Genomic DNA, 14,371 nt, shown 5'->3' with positions numbered 1-14,371 from the left:
TCTGACACCAGCTGAACACCTTCCCTGTGGGCTTGGTGCTCTCTCAGCTCCTCCCTCTCTGAGAAGCCCCTCAAGGTGTCCCACAACTAGGTCTCGGTCTGACACAGAGCTTTTCCTTTTTTCACAGACCAGGTTAAGCTAGCATTAGTCCATTCGAGTCTAAATATAGCACAGGTGGCAGGAGTTATCCACTGCTTTGTGCTTTCCCACTCTTACAGCCCCATCTGGCTCCATACATTGTGCTTGGGGATGGTTTCTTCTTCTGCCCTCAACTGCTAGTGTCATTTTACCAGCAGAGCTTCAGGTGTTCTGCAGTAACCAGGTAAAGAGCCGGCATCCATATTTGATGTGGGAAGAGCAGAGCCTCAGACAGCAAAGAGCACTTTTGTCCAGTAAGGTAAAATCCACACAGAGCTTCTCTACTACCATTTTTAATTGGACCATGGCATTTTCCCTGTTAACTGAAAGTCCTTTGGGAATGTTGTGTTTTAATGTCATAATCTCAAAAATATGGGCAGAAGAAACCACTGCCTCTAGAGGCAGAGGTCAAAGCACTGCAGCTCTTTTTTTTTTTTTTTTTCCGGTAAAGATAATTGTACGTGTTAAAACCAACCAGGTTACTTTTGTTTCTAAAGCAGGTTCAACCTGAACCAGGTCAGCATATATTGGAATAAGCATGTCTTTAAGGATATGTGTGATCTGATCATGTAGCCTTACACATGACGGAGGTGGCTCTGGATCTTACAGAAATGATGGATTTGAGAGAAAATGCTGCCCATTAAAGAGCAGAGTAGTGTATTATAGGTAACACAGCTTGCAGTAGGAAGGTAACAGCATGAACAATGAAAATGTCTTACATACAGAAATAAAGGTACAACATAGCTGCACTCTTGTTTGTTACACACTTTTAGTACCCTGTAAAGCTGTGTAAATCATAGAATTGTAGAGTTGTTTGGGTTGGAAGGGACTTTTAAAGGTTATCTAGTCCAGCCCCCTGGCAAGGAGCAGGGATGTCTCAAACCAGAGACATGAGGCTCAGAGCCTCATCCTACCTGGCCTTGAATGTTTCCAGGGATGGGGCGTCCACCACCTCTCTGGGCAACCTGTTTCCCTGTTCCACCATCCTCAGTGTAAAAATTTCTTTCCTTATATCCAGTCTGAATCTCCTTCCTTCTATTTTAAAACCATTACCCCTCGTCCTATCATAACAGGCCCTACTAAAGAGTTTCTCCCCTTCTTTCCTGTAGGCCCCCTTCAGGTACTGGAAGGCCAGTATAATGTCTTCCTGGAGTCTTCTCTTCTCCAGACTGAACAGCCCCAGCTCTCTCAGCCTGTCCTCATAGGAGAGGTGCTCCAGCCCTCTCATCCTCTTTGTGGCCCTCCTCTGGACCCTCTCCAACAGGTCCATGTCCTTCTTATGGTGGGGGCTCCAGAGCCGGATGCAGTACTGCACATGGGGTCTCATGAGAACGGTTGGCTTTCTGGGCTGCGAGCACACATGTTGGCTCTTGTCCAGCTTGTCATCAACCAACATTGCTCAGGGCTGCTGTCAATCCATTCTCTGCCCAGCCTGTACTTGGGATTGCTCCAACCCATGTGCAGGATCTTGGACTTGGTCTTGTTGAACTTCATGAAGTTTACCTGATCCCATGTCTCAAGTTTGTTCACCTCCTTCTGGATGGGATCCCTTCCCTCCGGCATGTCAACTCCACCCCTCAGCTTGGTGTTGTCAGCAAACTTGCTGAGGGCACACTCTATCCCACTGTCTATGTCATTGATGAAGATATTACATACTATTGAGCAAGATATCAAACAGTACTATTAAGCAGAAAGGCAGCAGTGGGATCTATGCCTTCTACACCGCGTGGCCAGAACAGCCCTTGGTGTTCATCTGACCATGCTCCCATGGCACAGAACTTATTTTCAAATGATTCAGCAGAAATTTGGTCTGATTTCTTCTGTTTAAAATAAAACACAAAGAAAAGTGAACAATTAGGAGTTTTGCTTTTGCAGTAAGAACAAACTGGCAGCAGGCTAAGTGCATTGAGCGGTAATTACAGTAAGACACAGATCTTTTGTGCTAATGATCCCTTAAATTCCCATGTAACCTAATATAGGGCTAGGCGTGCAGCTTCTGTGCTTGTTTGCTGCCATCTCTTGGTGGCATGACTAGCCTCCAGGAGACAAAACAGAATGAAGATTGTCAGGAAGAGAAAACTACACTCACTCAAAGAATGTGGGAGAAAGAATGTTGTTCCAAAAGAAAATGCAATCTTTTTCCACATTGGAAAAATAAGCCAGATCTGCTGTGTTTTCTAAAACAAGGCTCATTGACTCAGCATATGTGTATCAGAGAGAGCTGATCAGGGTGAGGAAGCTATGTCATAGATAAATATCACCCATTCCTATACATTTGTTATATACACCTACCAACTACTGTATCCCTCCTTGCCCATAAAAGCAATTTTCTGAAAAAGAGTGATTTTTTGTTTTTCAGTGCCCACAAGAATACTTGAGCAGACTTCCAAGGTATTGTCTCACTTTCCTTCTATGAAGATCTCCATCTATAATGTTAGAAAGGCTGAAAGAGAACCGGATGCTGTGAGCTAAGGTAATTCTTTGTGGGAAATATGAGCTCCACTCTTCAGGACAAGTCTCCTTCTAGCTTTAACTTCAAGAAGAAGAGCCTGTGTCATTCAGGATGCCGTACACAAGGTACAGAAATGCATCTCACACAGCAGCTTACTATCAACTCTGTGTATACTTACATAGCATACTACAAGCCTGTGTGTTCACAGGCCATGCACGCAGGGCATCTGTTTACTCAATGGGGAATGCTTTTTCACTTACAAAACTTCAGCGTCTTATTCACCTACAACATATGAAAACACAAATTACCTTTTCTGCCTACACATGCCTAATATCTGGCTTACACTACTTGCTTATACAGGCGTGTGTCTTTGCACCAGTAGTCAGAGCTCATCTTTTGGGTACTTCTCACCACTATTTTTCCTTGAGTCCTTCCCTGCCTCTGTGCATGTGAATGCTCTCACACATGGTGACAGGCAGGAGCAAATTATGCCAGCAGAGAGAACTGCTCTAATGCTCTATGCTCAATCAGCAAAGTGGATGTTCTGAGCAGATTTTGCTTAGCTTTCTCTGGTAAGTCCTGCAGAACTAAAATCTACATTACCCTTGGAAAACAAGGTTGTTAGCTATTGCTCTGTTATCCAGTTATTATAGAACTAGACTGAAAGGCTGGTGACATAATTTGATTTACACCACGTGTTCGAGATCCATGCAGCTGGTTATCTGCCCTCTGGTTGATATAATGGAAGAGGGTATCTGTGCTCCAAGGCAGCCTGAGTTTTCCAGCAGCAGAGCTTGAAAGAGATTTGAGTTGAGTCTATGTATTGGGTTTACATGGCTCAGAAGTGGCTTCTGTGAGAAAACACCAGGAGCTACCTCTACATAGAACACGGACCGTTTCAGCTGGTTCCCAGGCAGACCTGCCACTGGCCAAAGCTGAGCCCATCAGCAAAGCTGGTAATGCCTCTGTAAGAATATGTTTAAGAAAGGGTGAAAAATGCTGCACAACAGTTGGATCAGAGGAGTGAGAATATATGAAAGAAACAGCCCTTCAGACACCAAGGACAGTCAAGGAAGAGGAGGTGCTCCAGGTTCCAAAGCAAAGATTCCCCTGCAGCCCGTGGAGGAGACGAAGATGAGGCAGGCTGCAGCCTCCCCTGCAGCCCATGGAGGCTATGGTAGAGCAGAGATCCACACTGCAGCCTGTGGAGAACCCAACACCACAGCAAGTGGAGATACCCCGAAGGAAGGTACAGCCCATGGAGACCCCATGCTGGAGCAGGTTTTCTGTTAGGAACTGCAGCCCATAGGGGTCCTGCAGTGGAGCGGGTTTATCCTGAAGGAGTGTACCTCATGGAAAGGATCCATGCTTGAGCAGTTCTTGAAGAACTGCAGTGTGTGGGAAGGACTCACATTGGAGCAGTTCATGAAGGACTGTCTCCCATGGGAGGGACCCTACGCTGGAGCAGGGAAACAGTATGAAGATGGAGGAGCAGCGCAGGAGAAGTGTTATGAACTGATCCTAATCCCCATTCTCCATTACTCTGGGCCACTCAGGGTGAGAAGGTAGAAGAGTCAGGAGTGAAATTGAGTCTGGAAAGAAAGGGGAGGGAGTGGGGGAAAGGTGATTTAAGTTTTGGGTTTTTTTTTTATTTTTCTCACTATCCCACTCTATTTTTAATTGGCAATAAATTAATTTTCCCCAAGGTGAGACTGTTTTGCCCATGACAGTAATTGGTGAGGAATCTTCATGTACTTCTCTCAACCCAAAAGCTCTTTTTTTCTTATTTTTCCCTCCTGCCTCATTGTGGATGGTGAGTGAGAGAGCAGTTGGGTGGGCATCTGGCAGCCAGCCAAGGCTAACACACCACAGTCCTTTCTGGTACCTAAAGTGGATCTGCCAAGGAATCCAAGATAAGGACAGTAACTGGGAGAGATAACGGGTAAAACTCTGACTGGACACTGCCAGAAAGTGGAATGATTGTGGGACATTTTTGTTGTTGTAACGTGGTGAAGGGACAAGGCGTGGAGTGTGTGTAAATTGTCCAACATTATTGGTGTGTGATGATGTTATTTTGACTTCCGTGTGGGGAATTCTTTTTGTCTATGTAACTGAAATTTATGAAGATTTTGTGATAAAGGGATGTTTTAATGGTAATTCTTAAATGTGTTTCACAGACGCGAAGGGTGGAATGTACTGGCTTTACATCAACAAGCCAGTAGGGCCCATGGGATTAAAACCCTGTTGAGGTGAAGCATGACACACTCATGTCATGACTTAACAACTATCAAAGATCTGACCCAAGTGGAGGTCATCTCCACTGCAGCTCTGTCTGTCCGGGCAGGCAGGTCCCTGGGGGTGTTTGGGAATGGCTGAACAGCCCACAGTTGTTACTGACACCTCTGCAGGTGCACCTTCTTTGCACAAAATGCCCTAGGTGGCAACAGAGGTCCCTATGTCTCAAAACATTTTGCAAGTGGAATAATTTTATTGGACAAGTTCTTGTGATAAAACCCACCTCAAAAAAGAAACTCCTCTTGTCACAACCAGTGCAGGACTTGTGTGATCTCAGGGAAATCTTGAGATGGAACTTTTCCCTCCTTTCTGATCTTTTTAGCCTATAATTTTGGAGAAGGTCAGCAAAAACTCAGTCAATTTTGTTGCTAAGTACAGGGCTTGGATTTGGAATATTGTGCCTCAGTTACTTTAGAAATTGAAATTCTTTTTACTCTAGGAAAGTAATTTTGTAAATTTTTTTTTTTTTAAAGAGCAGGTGAAGCAAAATTTGAAAGAATGTATCAGCAGCCACAAAACCACTGCCAGCTCTCTTTAAAACCAAAATGGACAAATTCACTCTTTAAAATGTCCAGTAAACAAAGCAAGCAGCCTGAAGTCCACATTGGTCTCAGCCCTGTAAAATGTTTGATGTTCAATTTTAATTTTGAATGGAGATAAACTTCAGGTGACCTTTAGTGAAATATTCAGGGAGGACCGTGGAGGTCCTCCCGTGGAGGATCCATTCCTCTTCATCTTGCTGGACAGTGGAGGCTCAACCTTGAGAACCTCTTCCAGAAGTCCTACTTTGTGTCAACAGGAACATGTAGATACTTGTCACTTTTGAATTAGGGGTATGTATTTCAGTGCCTAAGTGTAGATCTCTAGAAGCCCCATTTCAATCACTGCTTTTTTTAATCTCACTGTTTAGACTCTGCTGTCATCATGCAGATTCATGTGCATGAATCTGCATGGGTGGGGTCAGTGGAGTGCTATCCAGTCGCTCCATCTCAACTGTCCTCTGTTGGCAGAGAAACAGGATGACAGAAGTGGAAGTATACTTTTCCCTGGCAGGCTGTAAGAAACACTGGATGGAGAAGAGCCTGCTAAGCTGCCTGGAAGAGGGCAGCTCTTCAACCTGTGTGTGTGAACTCTGCTTTAGACAGGTCCTACTCAGTGTTGCTCCCTTCCTTTGGGCAGACTGTTCCACAAATGCGACTGAGATGTAAAGTGATGCTCCAGTATCATAAAGTCTGCATTGCCCCGCTGTCAGATCTTGCTAAACCTAGAGGAGGTGGGCGGGGCGGGGGGGGGGGGGGAGATGGTGGGGGAAGAGATTAGTGATAAGACTCACTGGAAGCAAAGGAAGCTCCCACATGAGCAGCAATTGGAGCAACATGGACAAGGAAAGTTGTAAATGAAATAGAAGATGAAGAGATGCAGAATAATAATTTATAAAGCAGAGGAAGCAGCTGCAGTTTTTACCCTGGCTGAAGAAGGAAATTAACATTTCATCACCAGTGGTACTCACTAGGTTCTTCTTTTTGGCTGAGATGACTTCTCCAATCTCTAAAATTTTGTTTCTCAATGGGGAATGTTTCTTATGTTCCCAGTGCAGTCTTTTACCCAGTATAGTCTTCCTGCTGGGCTATAAATGTCCCCATTTCTAAATATACTTCAGGCTACCTAGGAGACTTTTACTGCCCATTTCCTTTCCTTTAACATTTCCAAGGATGTTAAAATAATATTGCAGACAACATTGTCAGAAAAATACACTTGCTTTAGCCTTTTCTTTTTAATTTTTTTTTTTTTTCAGCTACAGCATGTTAGCCAAACTCTTAAAGAGAGTATTGCTTAAAAAGCTGAATTTAGAGAGCTGCACATCACCCCAGAAAGCATGACTTTCAGTCATGTCATGCAGTGCTTTTCTGGCATTGAGTACATCCTTTCAGCTACTCTTCCTGCTGAGCTACTGCATAAGCCTGCACCTTTTCTCCCTGTGCTGTGTGTCCTTGTGTATGTTCCCTTATGAGTGCATGTTTATGCCTGTCCATGTGTGTGTCTTGTGTGTCTGCACAGCACACTTCTTGCATGCTGTCCTCCAGGTGGGAACAATCTGCTCCTCGGCTTGCTGCAAATATTTTTGAAGTAGCACTTTTGAAGAAGTAACTCGGTAACTCATTTCCACTGAATCATAATGCCTGAGCATAATGTTGGTACTAAAACAACTTTCAAATAGATAGATTTATTACTAAGCACAGTTGACAGCCTGATTATGCTTCCAACGATCTGTCTTCACGGGACTAGATAGATGCCATGGTCTGTCTGGATCTCTCAGATTTACAGGACAATGTACTCTGCAAATGAAACTTTATTTTATAAGATCATTAAGAAAGAAAGAAAACAAACAAACATAACAAACAAGGAATCAATCCCCTTTACATAGACTAGTCTATCATATTAATTCACTAGTTCATCACTTAAGTCATGAGGTTTCTCACTCATAAGTTCTCTAGCTCATAACTCACAGATCACAACTTTTAACTTGTGACTCATGCACCTATAAATAAAATATTTACTTAGCCAATGGTGAAAGTGCTTATCCTGCCTCCTCTGTCATGATGTGGGCATCCCCTGTATCTTAGTGGGAAGCATGAAAGCCTCAGCAGTCCAGCTGCTGTTGGATCTGCTTCAAAAGCTTTTTTTTTTGTAAGCTAGTGTTTTCACACCTTCCAGCTTGGAAGTTTGATCTATAACATTTCCATGAGTTCACAGATTCTGAAGAAACAACCAATATGCAAAAACGATGACTGCATGAGACAATAAGCTTCAGGTGATAATGGTTATATAATGGCCTTTTAGCTTTTTTGGCCACCTGTCCTGCCACCTGTTGCTCTTGCTTTGACCTAATGGTGCTGCTCCCAGCACACATCAGGCCTTAGCATGAGCTGGATTAGCCAAAAACCTGAGCAGGAGTTGAGTGAACACTCGCAACTGGGAGCCCTTCTTCAGGAACGGACATGATGTGCTCCTGTGGAATTACAGATTGTCCTGAAAGAGAAACTCCAGATATCCACAACCCCACTTACAGCACAGCCAATGCAGTCATGGCCATAGAGCTATTAAGGAGTGTTGTATTAAAGGCCAGCTTAAAAGGTGAGAGTTGAGAGGAAGGATAGTAGCAAAAAAGTAGGGCCAAAGAAGCATGAGGAGGTCAAGAACTTGTGACACCAGCATCCCTCCAAAGAGCCAGAGAGTCTCTCTAAGTCGTGAAAGCACCGCATCCAGTGAAGTAAGCAGATCACAATCACATAGCAAAGGCTGCAGGAAAAGGAGACCGAGAAGCAAAGACAGGGACCATTATTATAGAGGAGAAAATTACCAAAGTTGGTACCTGCAGGTTACCGCTTTTTTTATATTTAAAAGATGGCCAGAATGGCTATGAATTCTCAACAAGGTGGACAGCTCAGACTAATGTTCATGATCCAAGGCAATCTATTAGGGCAGAATACAGGATACAAGCCTTTACTAAAAGGACAGGTCTGCAGAGCTAGAGGGACCCCGTGGGAGAGACTGTTGCTATTAAAAAAGACCGAGGTTAAGGAGTTGGTCAAGGGGTGAAGGATCCCTTTTGGAGGCACTGACTGAATGAGAAGAGAAAAACATAATGGAAAAGGGAAATACAAAATTTATGATGTGGAGAGCACAGTCGAAGAGCACAGAAATCCAGAAAAAGCGAGTGACCCCTCCCCCTCCCCAAACTATATCAAAATTCAGTGACTGCTACACAAGTGAAGATAGCCTTTCAGACAATCCAACAAGGAGTCAGACAGAGCATAAGAAAAAGAAAAAAACAAGAGGAGTCCAAGTGCAGAGAGAGTCTGTGAAGGAATAGTGACAGACACAGCAAGGCCTCCCAAAAAGCAAAAGCAGAAGCAGAAACACTAGCAACATAACGTGAGTAGCTCAGGCTGTGCTTCTCCAGCAGTGACGACAATTGACAGTGATCATGAGAAGGAGCCACAAAGGACTGAATGTGACAGCAGCATTACTTGAACAGGCACAGCTCAGAAAAATGAAAAGGAAAACAAATCTCCATCTTCTTTTCCAGGAATGACAGGATATTAAAGTGTTTTTAAAAGCAGCAAGAAAATGTGCTGCAGAGGACCAGCCAAAAATTACAGTATTAATAGCAGAAGAAGGGACTTATATGGTGACATTAGAAATGCTGATGTCGAGTTTTGAGAAACAGCAGCTCATCAGAGTCTATTTGTAGAGGTTACCAGCAGTAACACAGGACCTGTAACTAGTCTTGGTCAAGGAGCACAAGTGTAATCATTCAGTCAACTGCTTTTCCCAGGACATCCTTCCTAGAGCATCCAGAGAGACCACCGCTGACAGTTAGACTGCCAAAGAGGCTTGTCAACAGAGGCAAGTAGTTTGATTCACCAGGAAAAATAATGTGGCATGTTTTACACCCAACACTTCTAAAAAGTAAAGAAAGTAGAGTGTTGTTAGTACGCACCTTTTAATTTTTCTTAGAAGAGTGTTCGGGCGCTTGAGTTTCATAAAGCCATCCTATATTGTCATTATATCTTAAATATATCTGCAAAATATGTCAAAGTTGTGTTTTAAACAAAAATAAGTATAAAAACAAAAAGAAAATGTGTTACTTGCTCTTTTTGAAAGCTGTTTGTCTTCTGCCCCTACTTACAAATGGAATAACATTGTTCAGAGAGCCAAAGATGGGGAAAGGCTGTTTAGTAGGGCCTGTTGCGATAGGACGAGAGGTAATGGTTTTAAAATAGAGGGGGGTAGATTTAGATTAGAAATTAGGAAAAAATTTTTTACAATGCGAGTTATAGAACACTGGAACAGGTTGCCCAGAAAGGTGGTGGAGGCCCCATCTCTGGAAACGTTCAAGGCCAGGCTGGATGAGGCTCTGAGCAACCTGATCTAGTTGGAGATGTCCCTGCTCCTTGCAGGGGGGTTGGACTAGATGACCTTTGAAGATCCCTTCCAACCCTAACCATTCTATGATTCTATGATTCTATGAAAACTGACTCTTCTTCTCCCTGGAGATATGTAGTAGGGTGACATGTAGCACTACCTCTCCTTGTGCCTGCTTCCAGCTGCACAGGTGTGACTGTCTGGTTAATGTGGGGACAGGTTTGAATGTTAATTTGCTGTTGGCTTTAACAGGGCACTTACTAGCACTTCCATGATTTGGGGTCTTAACCCTGTGCTCATGTTTTGCATCCCATTGCAATTCAGGATGAGAGCACAGATGCTTGAGCACCAGGAGGAGGATTCTGCACCTGCAGGAGGTCTGCTAAGGAGGGAACAGCAAAATGGCCAGCTCTTCCCCAGGCCTCTGTAGGCCTGACCCCCACACCATCCTTCCTCGTGTCCCAGTGGTGGGAGTCCTGCCCAAAGAGCTCTTTCCCTCCAGCCGCTTCACTGTGAGTGTGCTCTCGCAAGAAAATCTTTGGTTTGCCTCAGCATTTTACATTTAGGCATGTGGGTAAGCCCTAAGGCAGGAGTCAGCCCAAAAGGGCCAGCAAAAGGGAGCCTGGGGTTTTCAGTGGCTGTTGGCAGTCTGGATTTGGATCTGTGACATCTTCCTGCTAATACCACCTGAGGGGGTAACTCATCTGATACAAATCACCTGAACTTTAGTCTTAATAACAGCAGCTTTTTGGCACCAGCTATCTGAAATGGAAAAAAGCTGTAAGAGAGGAGGAACCCCTATGCAGGAGGGTCCTGCTCAGTCCAATCCCTAAATGCTGTGTTTGTGTATCAGCTCTTAGGTGAGCTGGGATCTGCTTGGGGACTCCATCTCCACAGCTGCCCAAGTCACCAAAACGGGAAGTGGGAAGGTGACCTAGGCTCTTTTGTCTCTCTCTCACACAGAGAGCTGGCATCCAGTACGTTTGTGCCACTGCTGGTTGATGCTTACTCACCAATGCTCATCAAGAGTGACCTGGGCCATGAAGAAGAGGCTGCAAATCCCCTTCACAGGGGAATTTTCACTTCTAAGCTGAAAAAAAGCAAGTCTGGAAGTTAAAGGTTTTCTTTCTGGATGTTGTTTCTCCACACAGCTGGGAAGAGCAGAAGCCTGTGGCTCCTCTCCCTCAACCCACACAGACCTATCCCAGCTTATCCCCCCCACAGACTTCTTGAAGCTGGGGAAAAGCCTTCCTCTGTGGAAGCTTAGCACTGCTCCCTGAGCCTTGTGTCCTTTGGAACGTCTTGGTCAGCAGCAGAGCTTTTACCCACTGGCAGCTTTGCTCTCCTGCCCTCTTGAGCAGCAGCCACAGCACTGGCAGTGCTCAAGCTGTTGCCAGTGGGATCTGCAGTCTCTGGGAGGGGAACCACCCCATTCCTCTCCCTTGCTCACCCTGACACCAGCTGTGACATCCTGCCTGCCCCTTGCTCCACAGCACAAACGTGTGGTACTCACACAGCAGAGGTGTGGGTGTTGAGCAGATGTCTCTGGAGGCACACCAGGGCCTTTGCCAGTGAGATCTTGCTCCTGAGGTGTCTCCTTCTACAGAAGAAAAGTGACCTGTATGTGGCATCAATGAGATAACGCCATGGGGATTTTGAAGTTTAAGGAACAATATCAGTGTAGGGTCCAAGCAACAGACAGGAAAACTGTACATGGAAATACTGTTAGGCAGTCTTTAACACACCGCCTGTCTGTTAAGAAGAGAGTGCACACACTCTCCTGTATATCCACCCAGCTTGGAGCATGCCATCAGCAATCCATGAGTAAAAAATAGCAGTGGTAACAGCAAGTGTCGTAAGAAAATAGTGGTGTGACAGAAAGGAGGATGTAGGTGATGACAGAGGAAAGGGCAGAGACCTGTTGGTTGAAGTTACCTTTGACAAAATAATGAATCAAAGTGCAGGAGCCTGACGTCATTGGCAGTTTCTTGGGATTTCTACTCCTTTCAAAATGAAGCCAGCCTTCATGTTTGATAGGCTCTTGGGCCTGACACCAGCATCTACACAGATGAAAATAAAGACAACTGCTGCCATACTGCCTGTTACCATTAAGTCTCCAAAAGGTCATGTTTTCTGTCGCCACTTTCAGGATGGACTGTGAGGCAGAATGCAAATGCTCAAACATTGACAGGGAGTGCTAAAAATAGGTATGCAGTGTTAAACACTGATGCATTGGGTGCTTTGGGTGCCCCAGGGTACCCTGTTGGGCCCATCAGTTGAGAAGGGCATGGGTCCCACTGTAGGTTTTGTGTCACATCTGCTGGCCTCCTGTGAGTGGTTGGTCTCTGCAAAGGTGTCTGAGGTGTGCCAGCTGGGTGCAGTTCTGGGCCTTGGGATTTCTGGGGTTTCCTTGCTCAACCACAGTTCCCTGTGTTTCATCATCCTGTGTCGTTGTGTAGGACAAACAAAGGAGAGCTTCCTTACCTCATGGAGGTCCTGGGAGCAGGAGCACACTCAGATATTCAAAAAGATGTTCAGGTGTGAAAGTTGGTACACTTCTGATAGCCCTGACAAAGGTATTTCACAACATTATTTCCACTTGCTAGCATGCTCTAGTGACAGTGCTGAGGATAGACACAACTTCTCTTCCAAGGAGCTCACAATCTATGAAAACAAATGACAGATGGAAGAAAAGTATCCCAATACAGTCGCCAAGATGAATGAAGTACCTTAGGGAATCCTCTTTTCCATGTTATTTACTCAAGTAATTTATTTAGGTTGTTTTTTTCTATTAATTCATTCATCTTTCATACAGTGCTTAGTGTTTTATAGTTGTTAACTAGCTATCCTTGCAATATCATGCCAAGGCTGTTAAATGTGACCATCCCCATGCTAGGAACTGGAAAGCTGGCACACAGGTTAAATCTCAAAATCTCACAGTGAGACAATTCAAGATTCCTTGTAAGGTGAAAAGACAAGACTTTGTTTCTGCCCTGCTTTCAGGCTCCAAATACGCACAGCTTTTTGCAATAGCTGTCTCTATTTATCATGTGCTTTCACTTTCTTAAAATGTGTAGAATTGAAGCACTTACTTAATGTTAAACTATATATGTTTCTAGATCAGAGGTACCAAATCAGATTCTGATCTTGCCCAGCCACAGGCGCCCAGGACCGCCAGGGGAAAGATCAACAGGCAACACTGTTCCTGAACAAGATACTTCACACACCTACTACATACCCACCACCACCCTGCTCCCTGTAGCCATTCCCTACCCTTGCTATGGAGAGGGTAATCTCTGGTGCTACCTGCCATTGTGCCCTCTCACAGAATAGCCAACATCTGACGTAAAAAAAAAATTCCAATTTAAAGCAATCTGGGTCATACGGTGTTAACAGAGTTGCTTTTTTTTTGGGTTATGCAGAAAGGATGCTGGTGGCTCATAGCTGTCCCTTACAAAATTCCCGGTCCTCTACCTGCAGTTCCTGACACAGCCTTCTTCCACCTGTGTAACCCTTCTGCTCTGGTCACTTTGTTCAGGCAGCCTTATCCTATTTAGAGACACCCTGAAAGCACAAAATGTACAAGAAGGACATCAAACTATGGGAGTGTGTCGAAGAGGGCGACTGAGGTGGTAAAAGGTCTCGCGGGCAAGACTTATGAAGAGTGGCTGAGGTCACTTGGCCTGGAGAAGAGAAGGCTGAAAGAATGACCTCATTGCAGTCTACAGCTTCCTAAAGGGGGGTGTCATAGTTTAGCCCCGATTGGGACCAGACTATGCAGTCTTTCCCCCACACCCTCACCCTCTGAGAGAACAGGAAGAGACAACATAAGAAAAAGGCTCAAGGGTTGAGACAAGGACAAGGAGAAATCCCCAAAGTTACTGTTATGGGCAAAACAGACTTTACTTGGGGAAAACTATTCATTTATTACTAAAAACAAAGCAGAACAATGAGACAGAGAACAAGATAATCCCAAAAGAGAGCAGGGGGATGTAGCTCAGTGGGAGAGCGCTTGCTTCGCATGTAAGAGGCCCTGGGTTCAATCCCCAGCATCTCCAGCTTTTCCATTACGGCTCCCAATTAATATCCTTATCTCAAATTCCTTGAGCTCCACACTGGGTGCCAAAAAGACTGTGGTGGTTTAGCCTGAGTCACCGCACAGTTTATCATTCACCCTCCCCCTACCCAGTGGGATGATGGAGAGAAATGGGGAAGAAAGGAAAACTCTTGGGTTGAGACAAAGTTTACTAAAATAGCAAAGAGAACTACAATAATAACAGAATATAAGGATATTAATATATACAAAATGAACAATGTATGATTTTTCACCACCTGATGTCCAAATGACTGATACAGCCCATCCTGAGCAGTGATCACAGAAGTGGTACTGAGCAGCAAGCAAAGGAGCAAAAGCGAGCCAGCAAGGTAGAGAGGACAATGCCAGCAAGAAAGAGACAAGAAGTGCCCCCATGGGCAACCCCCACTTACATACTGAGCATGACGTTTATGGCATGGAATACTCTCTTTGGCCAGTTTGGGTCAATTATTCTGTCTGTC

At 44.6% G+C, this 14,371-nt stretch overlaps 1 non-coding gene across 1 annotated transcript; it reads left to right on the top strand.

Moving 5' to 3' along the window:
• Positions 1 to 13,800: 13,800 nt before the first annotated feature.
• Positions 13,801 to 13,872, top strand: TRNAA-CGC (transfer RNA alanine (anticodon CGC)). Its single transcript has one exon. It is a non-coding gene; the product is annotated as a tRNA-Ala (tRNA).
• The last annotated feature ends 499 nt before the right edge of the window (positions 13,873 to 14,371 follow it).

This window comes from Chlamydotis macqueenii, chromosome Z (assembly GCF_036417535.1).
Source record: "Chlamydotis macqueenii isolate bChlMac1 chromosome Z, bChlMac1.mat, whole genome shotgun sequence".
In the NCBI taxonomy this organism is placed as follows: Eukaryota; Metazoa; Chordata; class Aves; order Otidiformes; family Otididae; genus Chlamydotis; species Chlamydotis macqueenii.
This window is presented reverse-complemented; position numbering and strand designations above follow the sequence as displayed.